Source organism: Pseudorca crassidens, chromosome X (assembly GCF_039906515.1).
Source record: "Pseudorca crassidens isolate mPseCra1 chromosome X, mPseCra1.hap1, whole genome shotgun sequence".
Classification (NCBI taxonomy): Eukaryota; Metazoa; Chordata; class Mammalia; order Artiodactyla; family Delphinidae; genus Pseudorca; species Pseudorca crassidens.
Window position 1 is genome coordinate 132287157 of NC_090317.1, and position 12458 is coordinate 132299614.

Genomic DNA, 12458 nt, shown 5'->3' on the forward strand with positions numbered 1-12458 from the left:
GTTGGAACTTGTGGACAGCTGGGAGCACCAGGGCAGGGACACTGTGAATCAGGAGAAGGAGAAGAAATCAGAGGATCAGAGAGCAGAAGACAGGGTGGGGCTTGGCCTGCACAGGAGAGCGGCCAGCCCACGGCTCCAGGACCCGAAAGCAGGGCAGTAACACACATCCGAGAGGTCTTACCAGTTATGCAAACATGAGAACAGCTCTTCCGAGACTATTTCCCAAGGGCCATGGCTCACATTTCTGTCACCTGTCTTGAGACATCGTGCCCTTTCATAGGACCCCATGAAAAGCCTGGGGAGGATTTTCCAATTGCCATAATCAATGGTCAACATAGGCTGATTTTGTACAATTTATTTTCAACAAAATGCAACTCTTTTTTAATTGGAGTAATAATTTTTTTTTTTTGCAGTTCGCGGGCTACTCACTGCCGTGGCCTCTCCCGCTGCGGAGCACAGGCTCTAGACACGCAGGCTCAGCGGCCATGGCTTACGGGCCCAGCCACTCTGCGGCATGTGGGATCTTCCCGGACGGGGGTGTGAACCCATGTCCCCTGCATCGGCAGGTGGACTCTCAACCACTGTGACACCAGGGAAGCCCGGAGTAATAATTTTTATTGGATATAGTTGACTTACAATGTTGTGTTAGTTTCAGGTGTACAGCAAAGTGAATCAGTCATACATATACCTATATCCACTCTTTTTTAGATTCTATCCCTATATAGGTCATTACAGCGTATTGAGTAGAGTTCCCTGTGCTATACAGTAGGTGCTTATTAGTTATCTGTTTTATATATAGTAGTGTGTATATGTCAATCCCAATCTCCCAATTTATCCCTCAATATCTTTTCTGTAAAAAAACAGAAATGAGCCAAAATGACCAAAATACATATTACTTACAGTTATTTAACTATTAGATATTATTTCATTCTGCCATGCACGTGTAATGATCTTGATCCATTTTTCTTTTTCTTTTTTTTTTTATTTTGGTGACTGCAAATCCTTTTTGGAAGTAGATCGGCACAATGGTCAAATATTGACTGCAAAGTTTTGTTGACTATGAAACTTTACATGGCTTATTTATGGAACTTATTTCCTGAAATACTATGTCCATGTGATTCCATTGGAAACAAAATTCAAAAATAGGTCATTTCATTTATACCTTAAAGCAAAATTCAGGCTGGAGATGTGTATTTGCAGCATTGTCAGACACAACGGGGGAAGGAAAATGCACTTCTTCTTGACACCTGAATGGGAGGTTATATAGCCCTTGGCAGATGGTATGTTAAATCTGTTTCCTTCTATTCATTCCCGCAGTAAAAATATAGGACCGCATTCACCAATGCCTCTTTACTTCTCTTTAAATCACGCTCAGCTCTCTTCTCCAGGCTGTATATTTTCCATTTCTGCCCTCCACTATATTTGACTCATCCCGTGCCAGTCAGCTGTGAGGATTTTCAGCCTTGAATGGAAATCATCTTCCTCTGGACACCTAATACCCCGAGGACGTCTTTCCAAATGGTAAAAGAGTACCAGCATTAAATAATACGATTTTTTAAAATCACGATTTAATAGAATTTCACCTTGGTTGACTTGCTATGCATCAGCCACTCTACGTAGTCTAGACATGCCTCCGTTAATTATAAGCTTGTGAGTTGGTACAATTAGTATGCTCATTTGTTATGAGAATACAAAGGTCAAAGAGTGTCCACAGGGATGACTAGAGAAGCAGCTGGGATGCAAACACAGAAAACCTACTCCAGACCTGAAGCCTTTAGCCCGGATTCAACTTGCTCCTGATTTCCATCTATATCAACAGGAAAACTGTCACCCTCACTCATGTGTCTAAGTGACTGTGGCAGAATGAAAGTACAATTCTATCAGCGTCTCGACTTTTGAGGAATTAGTCTCGGTTTGGGGGAGAAATTAAATCCTTTGGCCAAAGATATGAAGAGCCTTGTGTTCACGTTCTTCTATTATTTGCAAGAATCCCTCCCGCTCTTTTATTTGACTTAGTCTGTCTTACTTGTTCCTACTTCCCCAAGTGCAAGGCATAATCCCCTGGATTTCATTCCTTCTTGATTCCTAATGAATGGTTTAAGCTGTGGCTAGCTCCTGGAATCCTACATTTACTACATCATAGAGGTTTTGATATGCACTGTCTTTATGGCTTACATCTCATCGACTGGAATTACAACTACAGTTTTAATTGTTAACCGGAAAACGATTTAGAAGCGTGCTATCCATTTCCCAAGCAGAGGAGGTTTGGGCTTCTATTTTTTTCCCCCTGTTGAAAATATTTAACTGTGTTGCATGATAATTGGTGACATTTACTTAATTTTTTTTGGAAGGTGATTATGAATATGTTAAGGTCTTTTTCTTGGCATGATGCGTGGCTAAGATGCAGACAAAGAACAAATTATGAGAGCCTGTTGAATGCCTGGCTCTCTCTACTTTTCCTTCAAGACGGAAAAGGTAAAGAGGACAATGCAGTATTTTCCATGATCACGTTTAACCACTTGAAGGCAAGAGGATAATAATAAGACTTCATTCCTTCTTGTTTTGGGGATAACTCCCTATGCACCCATAGCTTAGTCATACACACGGATTCCCCAGGACTTCTGAACCGTGAATTGCCCTCTTCCCCTTCTGCTGTGTCGATTATCAGTTTACACCAGAAGTCTGCTTTTTTTTTTTTTTTTTTGCCGTACGCGGGCCTCTCACTGTTGTGGCCCCTCCTGTTGCGGAGCACAGGCTCCGGAAGCGCAGGCCCAGCGGCCATGGCTCACAGGCCCAGCCGCTCCGCGGCATGTGGGATCCTCCCGGACCGGGGCACGAACCCGCGTCCCCTGCATCGGCAGGCGGACTCTCAACCACTGCGCCACCAGGGAAGCCCTCCATCCCATTTTTAATTTATACATGTTTATCAGAGGTTAAAAACCAGGAAGATTTTTGATAGAAACACCCAGGTATACTGACATTTCAATTCAGAAATTTCCACCTCAGCAAGCACACTTCAAGTCTATCTCCTTGCAAATAGAACATTTCACCCATAATTTTCTGCATAAGACACCCCGTTTAATTCTGTGGCTTCTACAGTATAAAACGTTAGCATTTAATAGTGTGTTGACAGAAACTCAGAGAAAATGTCTCTTCCATTAGACTTGGATTCCACGTTTTTCCTGGAAATATTAGAAGGCTCTCCTGACTCGCCTCCGTGAAGTCAGGCTAAATTTCCCCTGAGCCATTCCCTCCACCTTCACCCCCCACACACACCAAAAAGCACTGCTGAGGCCCTTTAAGGTTTCCCATCAGCAGCTCTGGGCGCGCCATCCTGGTGGAACACTTCTACAAAAATCTACAAACTTCCAGGTGTGACATGTTCAAAATTAGATTTCCCTGACGGGTCACTTCTTCACTAATCTTCTGTTTCATTCATCAAAAGGAAAACTTTTCACAGAAAATATTTTTCAGATTTTTTAAAACAAATACACTGCCCGTACTGTAAAATATATCCTTTTGTGTGCACAGTTCTGTGACAACTGACAAATGCATAGACTCAAGGAATCACCTCCACAACCAACATAGAGAATACTTTCATACCCCACCCCCACCCCCAGAAATTTCCACCTCTACCCTTCGTAGTCAGACCTGCCCCTCACCCACAGTCCTGGAAACCACTGATCTGAGCATCCTACCTCTACTCTGACCTTCTCAGGATGTCACATCCATAGGTTTAGAGAGTAGGTAACCTTGCGAGTCTGGTTTCTTTCTTTTTTTTCTGTTAACATCTTTATTGGAGTATAATTGCTTTACAATGGTGTGTTAGTATCAGCTATACATATACATATATCCCCATATCTCCTCCCTCTTGCGTCTCCCTCCCACCCTCCCTATCCCACCCCTCTAGGTGGTCACAAAGCACTGAGCTGATCTCCCTGTGCTATGCAGCTGCTTCCCACTAGCTATCTATTTTACGTTTGGTAGTGTATATATGTCCATGCCACTCTCTCACTTCGTCCCAGCTTACCCTTGCCCCTCCCTGTGTCCTCAAGTCCATTCTCTACATCTGCGTCTTTATTCCCGTCTTGCCCCTAGGTTCTTCAGAACCTTTTTTTTTTTAAGATTCCATACATATGTGTTAGCGTATGGTATTTGTTTTTCTTTCTGACTTACTTCACTCTGTATGACAGACTCTAGGTCCATCCACCTCACTACAAATAACTCAGTTTTGTTTCTTTTTATGGCTGAGTAATATTCCATTGTATACATGTACCACATCTTCTTTATCCATTCATCTGTCGATGGACATTTAGGTTGCTTCCATATCCTGGCTATTGTAAATAGAGCTGCAATGAACATTGTGGTACATGACTCTCTGAATTATGGCTTTCTCAGGGATATACTGCGCCACCAGGGAAGCCCTGGAAAGTTTTTTATCATAAATGGGTGTTGAAAGCCTTTTCTGCATCTATTGAGATGATCATACGGTTTTTCTCCTTCAATTTGTTAATATGGTGTATCACATTGATTGATTTGCGTATATTGAAGAATCCTTGCATCCCTGGGATAAACCCCACTTGATCCATTTCATGTGCTGTTGGATTCTGTTTGCTAGTATTTTGAAGAGGATTTTTGCATCTGTGTTCATCAGTGATTTGGGACTATAGTTTTTATGTGGCATCTTTGTCTGGTTTTGGTATCAGGATGATGGTGGCCTCGTAGAATGAGTTTGGGAGTGTTCCTCCCTCTGTTATATTTTGGAAGAGCTTGAGAAGGATAGGTGTTAGCTGTTCTCTAAATGTTTGATAGAATTCGCCTGTGAAGCCATCTGGTCCTGGGCTTTTGTTTGTTGGAAGATTTTTAATCACAGTCTCAACTAAGCCTGTGCGCCAAAACTACTGAGCCTGTGCTCTAGAACCCATGAGCCACAACTCCTGAAGCCCACGCACCCTAGAGCCCATGCGCCACAACTACTGAGCCCGAGTGCCACAACGAAGAGTAGCCCCCGCTCGCCGCAACTAGAGAAAAGCCGGTGTGCAGCAACAAAGATACTACACAGCCAAAAATAAAATTAATTAAAAAAAACACACACACATCCATCCATACTCCACCCAGTGACGGATCACGTGACCACCCACAGGTCTGGCACTGTCCTTGAGGCTATAGCTCAGGGAACAAGACACAAAGACCCTGCAAGTGGATGCAGGCAAAGCTACTTGGGCAGAGATTTCGAGGGTCCTAGACACCCGGTGTGGGGTCTACAGTGGGTGCAGGTTCTTTATCTCTTGGACTCCTTGCACGGAGGCACGTGGCTGGAGACGGATCAGAGCTGTGTCCTCGAAACCTGGGCTCAGGACAGACGCCCTTCTAGCCTCAGTTTAAGGGTGATACTAATGTTTGCCCTGCCATCCCTGGTTATCTCTGAGGGTTATCATGTAAACAGTTTATCTCACAGCATCCACCCTTGGTTATTCTCTCCCTGGCTCCCTTGAGTGTCAATCACCAGTGCCAGGAACATCTTGCAAACAGCCAAGAAGGGAAGACCCACGTCTAATCTGCACACTCGTCGGTGACTACGAGTGTGGGCTTGAAGTTGGTACCAGGACTAGGTTTGGACAGGTCAACAAAAATTAATCAACCGTCCATCTAGGAAAGAAGTGGAAATGTTTACTTGAGTCAAATTTGAAGACGATAATCTGGGAAGAGAATCTCAGAAAGCTCTGAGAACGGTTCTGCCCATTAGAAGTCCAGAGTTATAGAAGTGTTTTGAGAAACAGGGATGTACGTTCAATGACATATTACTGACAGTTTTCACCGTCCAGATCTGAGCATCATCGTGGCCCCTTACGAGATCAAGAAGGAGCCTTATCTTTTCAGGAGTCGTCTCGCTGCTGCTGGGAGAATGTTGTTCTTTACGGTTGAGCAGATGTTCCTGCTGACAGGGCAGATTGGGGCCATGCCTAATGCAGAGATACAATGTGGAGTAGACGCGGGAGGAGACCAAAGGGCAGAAAGATTGGTTTCATGTTTAAATGTTTCTCGCCTGGCCATAAACTATGAACGTTACGTCACAGACGCACTGCCTGGGCTGTAGGTATTCAACGGGCACCAGCTTCCTGAACCGCAGGCTCACCTCGGTGCTGCGATTCTACCGCACACGCTGGGGCTTGGGCCCCCGGGGAACCGCAGCGGGCCTAGCGCCTGGCTATAGGCTGAGGAAATCCCGTCTCATCAGTGGGTCCTCTCCTGGGGTGGGGGTGGGGGGGCCACGTCCTCCAGTTCACCACAAGCCCCCAAGCATGCCCGGCGGGCGGCTCTTCCTGGAGAGATTAGCCCTGGATTTCAGCAGGATTCACTGAGCCGGACACTTACAACGTGTTCACATCTCTCTAAGTACGTTCTAGTTGACTAGCTCCTTTAGAAAAGGCTTCCCTTCTCTGTGAAGGGGTGAGTCCATCAGGGGCTGTAGCTCTCTTTTTCCTTCTCCCACTATCTCTCCTCCTCCCATTTCCATTCTGCACATTTTTCTAAAAGGGATTTTTTTATTTTAAATTGGAGTATCGCTGATGAACCATGCTGTGTTAGTTTCAGGTGTACAGCAAAGGGATACATGTGGCTACACACAGACATGTGTCTATTCTTTTTCAAATGCTTTCCCGTTTAGGTTATTACAGAATAGTGAGCAGAGTTCCCTGTGCTCTACAGGAGGTCCTTGTTGGTTCTCCATGTTTAATAGAGCAGTGTGTACACGTCACTCTCAAACTCCTAATCTATCCCTGCCCCCTCCCCCCCTCCAACCCCAGGTAACCAGAAGTTGGTTCTCTAAGTCTGTCTCTTTCTGTTTTGTAAATAAGTTCAAGGGATTGTTTATTTGACTTGCCTGTTCCCGTCCTTATAAACAAACTCCTGGCATTTGCTATCTATATAGGAGGGAAGAAGGGCTTATCTCTCTTCCTTACAAAAAGCCGCAGGGCACTTTGCTTTTTGTGTGGAAGCTTGTTTTGTTTATCTTTTCTACTGCACACAGGCTGGGTGTCTGAGGCTAACCTTTTATCTTTCAATACTGCCTTGGACTGCGATGTATTTGCACACTTTTGATGCTTCGCTTTTCAATGCAGGCTTTCATACTAAGCAGTGAGTCTCAGCGGAAACACTTCGGCTTCCAGCAGTTTTCTCCCTGTGCACTTTCCTTGTAGTTTTATTCACCATGGTCCCCCTGTTTCCAGCACTGAGTGAAAACTGCCCACCCTGGCCAGGCACCATAGCAACGACTGGCATGAGTTCTCTTAGAACAGGAGGTCCTGGTACGGAACACGGAATTGACAAGCTACCACCAACCGGAAGAATTCGGGAAAGGGCAAAAGGAGAGAGGAGTCCACAGGTCCTACCAACCTCCCGGAATCCTTCTCGGGGAATCCACCTTGGCTAACTGACGCGCGCACCATCAGGAAGGACCCTGAGTCAGAACGATTGGCCAGAGACAACCCGGAAACTAACTCCATCACCATAAAACCGGAGACTGCGAGCCACGTGGCAGAGCAGTTCTCCTGGGTCCCCTCACCCTCCTGATCTCCAGCCAGGAGCCCCGTCCCAATAGAGTCTCTTGCTTTGCCAGCACGTGTGCCTCTCCTCGGATGATTCATTTCCTAGTGTTAGACAAGAGCCTGCTCTCGGGCCCTGGAAGGGATCCCCCTTCCTGCAACAGACCTGTTGATACATCTTTACAGATCCAATAACATCAGAGTTACACTCCAATACAACGTATTGGAGAAGCTGCTGGAAATGGATAGATCCATGTTCTGCTCTATCCCGTGATTAACTTAAAAAGAAAATGATTCTCCCATGGTAATAAGTATCTTTCTGAATATCTAAGAAGGTAGAGGAACCAAGTAATAAGTTTACATCAAAAGGATTAAGCCAGAGGAAGTGCGTAACCATCCCTTAGGGTCACTCTCATTAACGTACTTTTGAATACAAGGAAGGACTGTTGCCTCAGGTCTCAAGAAGGAACAAACACCTCAACCCAAGGTCTAAAGGTCCCTTAACCCTCTTGCATCTCTTCTTTGCTCAAGTTCACCTTCCAAATCCCATGTATGTGCTTCTGCTGGTTGGCATAAGGGACACATGGAGAAACTTATCCTCGGGGGATTCAGGATGTCCTGACTCTATAGAAGAAGAAAGTTATCTAGGAAGGGCTTGGGTTCACTGACGAATAAACCAGTTGGCAGCATCTTCCTTGGAACCTTCCTTGGGCTTCTCACTTCCTTACGTACTTTTTCCACAGATGAACCCCAAACAGCAACAGCCAAACCCACAAGCATCCCTGCCACTTGAGAATGATCGAAATCTCATGAGTCAGGACTTCCCTGGTGGTGCAGTGGTAAAGAATCCACCTTCCAATGCAGGGGACGCGCGGTTTGAACCCTGGTCGGGGAACTCAGATCCCACATGCCGCGGGGCAACTAAGCCCGCGCACGTCAACTAGAGAGAAGCCCGCGTGCCACAAACTACAGAGCCCACGCGCTCTGGACCCCGAGGGCCGCAACTAGAGAGAGAAAACCCACACGCCACAACTAGAGAAAAGCCCGCGCACCACAACGAAGATCCCGTGTGCCGCAATTAAGACGCAGCCGAAAATTTAAAAATACAAATAAATAAATAAATACTAAAAAAAAAAAAAAAAAGGAATGGCCACAAAGAATGGGCCGAAACAGTTTTCCACTGCAATATTTTAAAAAAAAAATCTCATGAGTCACTGGAAACATCTCTGGATTTTTTCCGTTCCTTCTCTGGTTAAGTCACAACCTCACATTCACATCCCCAGGGAAGTAAGTGAGGAGGTTATTTTACCAACCGCCTATGCCAACCCTGTAGCCAACTCTCTTTCTCAGTCAGCAGACCCCAAATGACTTGCTTTCTTTCAATGGCACAGTTTCTGTTATTATATTTATTTATTTATTAATAAATTTATTTTATTATTAATAATAAATTTATTAATAATTTATTTTAAACAATAATTCGAATTTATTAATTAATTTATTAATAAATTTATTGTGTTTATTAATAAATCAATTTATTTATTTATTAATATTTATATATTATTTATTTCTGTTATAAATAAAACAGTTCACTGTTTCAATGGCACAGTAAGAAACAAGCACCACACTGCTCAACCCCGGTATTCCTTGAGCCTATTAAAGTGGTTTCTTGTAACTGTCGTATGGACTGCCAATCACTGTCTCCTCTAAATACTGTACTGCGATGAATAATTTAAGGGACTATCAACACAGCATCCAAGTATCAGTTCAAATAAAAGTAAACCTCCCAAGAGAGACAAATACCATATGACCCCACTTACATGTGGAATCTAAAATATGACACAAATGAACTGATCTGTAAAACACAAACAGATTCACAGACAGAACAAAACTGTGGTTGCCAAGGGGGATGGGGGAGGGAAGGAGTGGGAGGCTGGGGTGAGCAGATGCAAACTATTATATATAGGATGGATAGACAACAAGGTCCTACTGTAGAGCACAGGGAACTACATTCAGTATCCTGTGATAAACCATCGTGGAAAAGAATATATAAAAAAAGAATGTCTATATGCATGTAACTGAGTCACTTTGCTGTACAGCAGAGACTGACACAGCACTGGAAATCAACTGTACCTCGACAAAAAAAAATTAAATTAAAAAAATAATAAATAAGCCACCCCAAATTCCCTTAACCTTCATAGCCTGTTATCTGCAACCATTTCAAGAACCTATTGGTTCGCAAGAGGGAAGACATATGGGAACATATGTTTATGTATGACTGATTCACTTTGTTATAAAGCAGAAACTAACACACCATTGTAAAGCAATTATACCCCAATAAAGATGTTAAAAAAAAAAAAAAAGAACCTATTGGTGAGGGTTCTTCATTGACCATGGAATACGCTGAACATACTTTATGTACAAAGATTTAAAGGATGAACAATTTTCTAGCTTCACCGTTTTTCTCAAACAGAGGAACCCAATGTCAAGCCATCCCTTGAAAGAAATACTGGACTGGCCACGTGGGACCATTCCTCTGCCAGCTGTACAGCCTCAGAACGACAGGGTAGGAGTGATGCCTAGAGCTCAGGGAAGTATCTGGTCGACCTCACAGATGCCTCAAAGGAGGGTTGAGAATGCCTCAAAGCAAAACAAAAACAGAAACAAACACAAGGCCCTAGAACCTGGCCTGAGACCCACACAGCTTCAGGGGTTTCTATGATAATTAACACTATGGGCAAAGTTTTATCAAGAACACCAAGGACACAACTTGAAAAGATACTGGAAAATGCAGGAGAGTGTTTCAGATTTGCCGTATCAAATCTGTAGTAGTCAAGATTTAATTATTTAGATCTGCAGAACGATGGAGGGCATCTGATTAGATATGTATTTCCTATATATTGATATATATCTCACCCTGTGTGTGCCTGTGTGTGTATAACTGTTGAATTAAATTAAGACTACTGAGTTCATATAACACTGTATGGATGTATGCACGTATCTATGTATTTATAATATATTTAATACACACATATAATACATGCATTTATCATGTTAAAAAAAAGTGCCACTGGGCTTCCCTGGTGGCGCAGTGGCTGAGAGTCCGCCTGCCGATGCAGGGGACACGGGTTCGTGCCCCGGTCCGGGAAGATCCCACATGCCGTGGAGCGGCTGGGCCCATGAGCCATGGCCGCTGAGCCTGCGCTCCGCCACGGGAGAGGCCACAACAGTGAGAGGCCCTCGTACCGCAAAAAAAAAAAAAAAAAAAAAAAAAAAGAGCCATTGTAAGTGACCAAGAAAATCAATATTCAGAATGTTTGAATAAATCTTTGGCCTAAAGATTTTTAACTCTATGTTTCTTTAATGCTCCCTGGCGTGCTTTCAAGACCTTGAGTCTGGAGTAATTCCACAGTTATGGTGCATACTCATGAAAGCAATAACACACAGTCCCAGCAGAAATTCACTGCCTAACCGTTAGGAACATACTCCATTTAATCGACTTTCAAAATTATACTTTGATAAATACTGTTTTGCCTACTAATCAGGAAACCCACATAAAAGTCACCTTAAGCTGTTCGTCAATCTCTCTGTCACATATTCCACATTCAGTGAATTTTAGCAGTGACGACTGATTCTAAAATTTTTGCTGTTTTCATCCTTGGTAGTTTATGTTTACTATCCTGTCATTCATAATGTGCATCTTGCTCTGGAGGTACTTTCTAGGGCTATCTCATGACATTTCCCATTATGTCTTTCCCTTATGTTTCAACTAGTGCTCTTTAAACGTGCTTTAAAGTAAGATGCGTGAACGGGAAGGGGGAGTGATATTAGCAATTTTTCTGATGGAATGCTTTCGGCTGAGTTTTTAAGGATTGATTAATTCCCTCAAATTCCATAAAAACCCATGTGAAATGTGAAGTTGTCAGGTGCAAACTAGAGCCTGGCTATCTCAGCCCAAATCTTTCTGGCAGGAACGCTTAAGAATCAGGAGGATATGATGCATCGCAAAGGGGTCCTTTGTTAATGGACTACATCGGACGCAGCAGGGCTGGAGAGCGTGCGATCACTTTATATTCTGCTCGGCAGAAAGAAAAGAACATTCTGTATTCAGCAACGCTCTTTGTCCAAAAGTAATTGTGTCTCCAAAACGTAAGTGAGGTTTTCGGGCTTGTAAAATGTGACACGCATTATGACTAGCACTTAGGGGAACGGGGCATGGTGTAGTTTCACTAAAAATACATGAATTCGTCTCAGTTATCCTCCCCAGTCTTTGCAGGCTATGCAGCTTTGTCTTCCTTTTGTTTGGCTAACGTTGAACACTGTCTTAGGCAAAATATTTTTTAAAAAATTAAAGAATTTACTTGCATATCTTTACAAGGACATGAGATGCTTTTTTAAACAATTTTTTAAAAATTTTATATTGGAACAGAGTTAACAGTGTTGTGTTAGTTTCAGGTGCACAGCACTGTGATTCAGTTATACGTAGACATGTATCTATTCTTTTTCAAATTCTTTTCCCATTTAGGTTATTATAGAATACCGAGCAGAGTTCCTTGCCGCTAGAGATGCCCTTTTGCAGCTAGTTATTTCCTTGTTTTTCTACGGGGAAAGCAGATAAATTCCCTGTATTGTTCTTTTTTTTTTTTTTTTTTTTTTTGCGGTACGCGGGCCTCTCGCTGTTGTGGCCTCTTCCGTTGCGGAGCACAGGCTCCGGACACGCTGGCTCAGCGGCCATGGCTCACGGGCCCAGCCGCTCCGCGGCATGTGGGATCTTCCCGGACCGGGGCACGAACCCACGTCCCCTGCATCGGCAGGCGGACTCTCAACCGCTGCGCTACTAGGGAAGCACCCCCTGTATTATTCTTACTTCCACAAAAAATAGGTATTTTATATAATTCTTCCATTTATTCAAATATA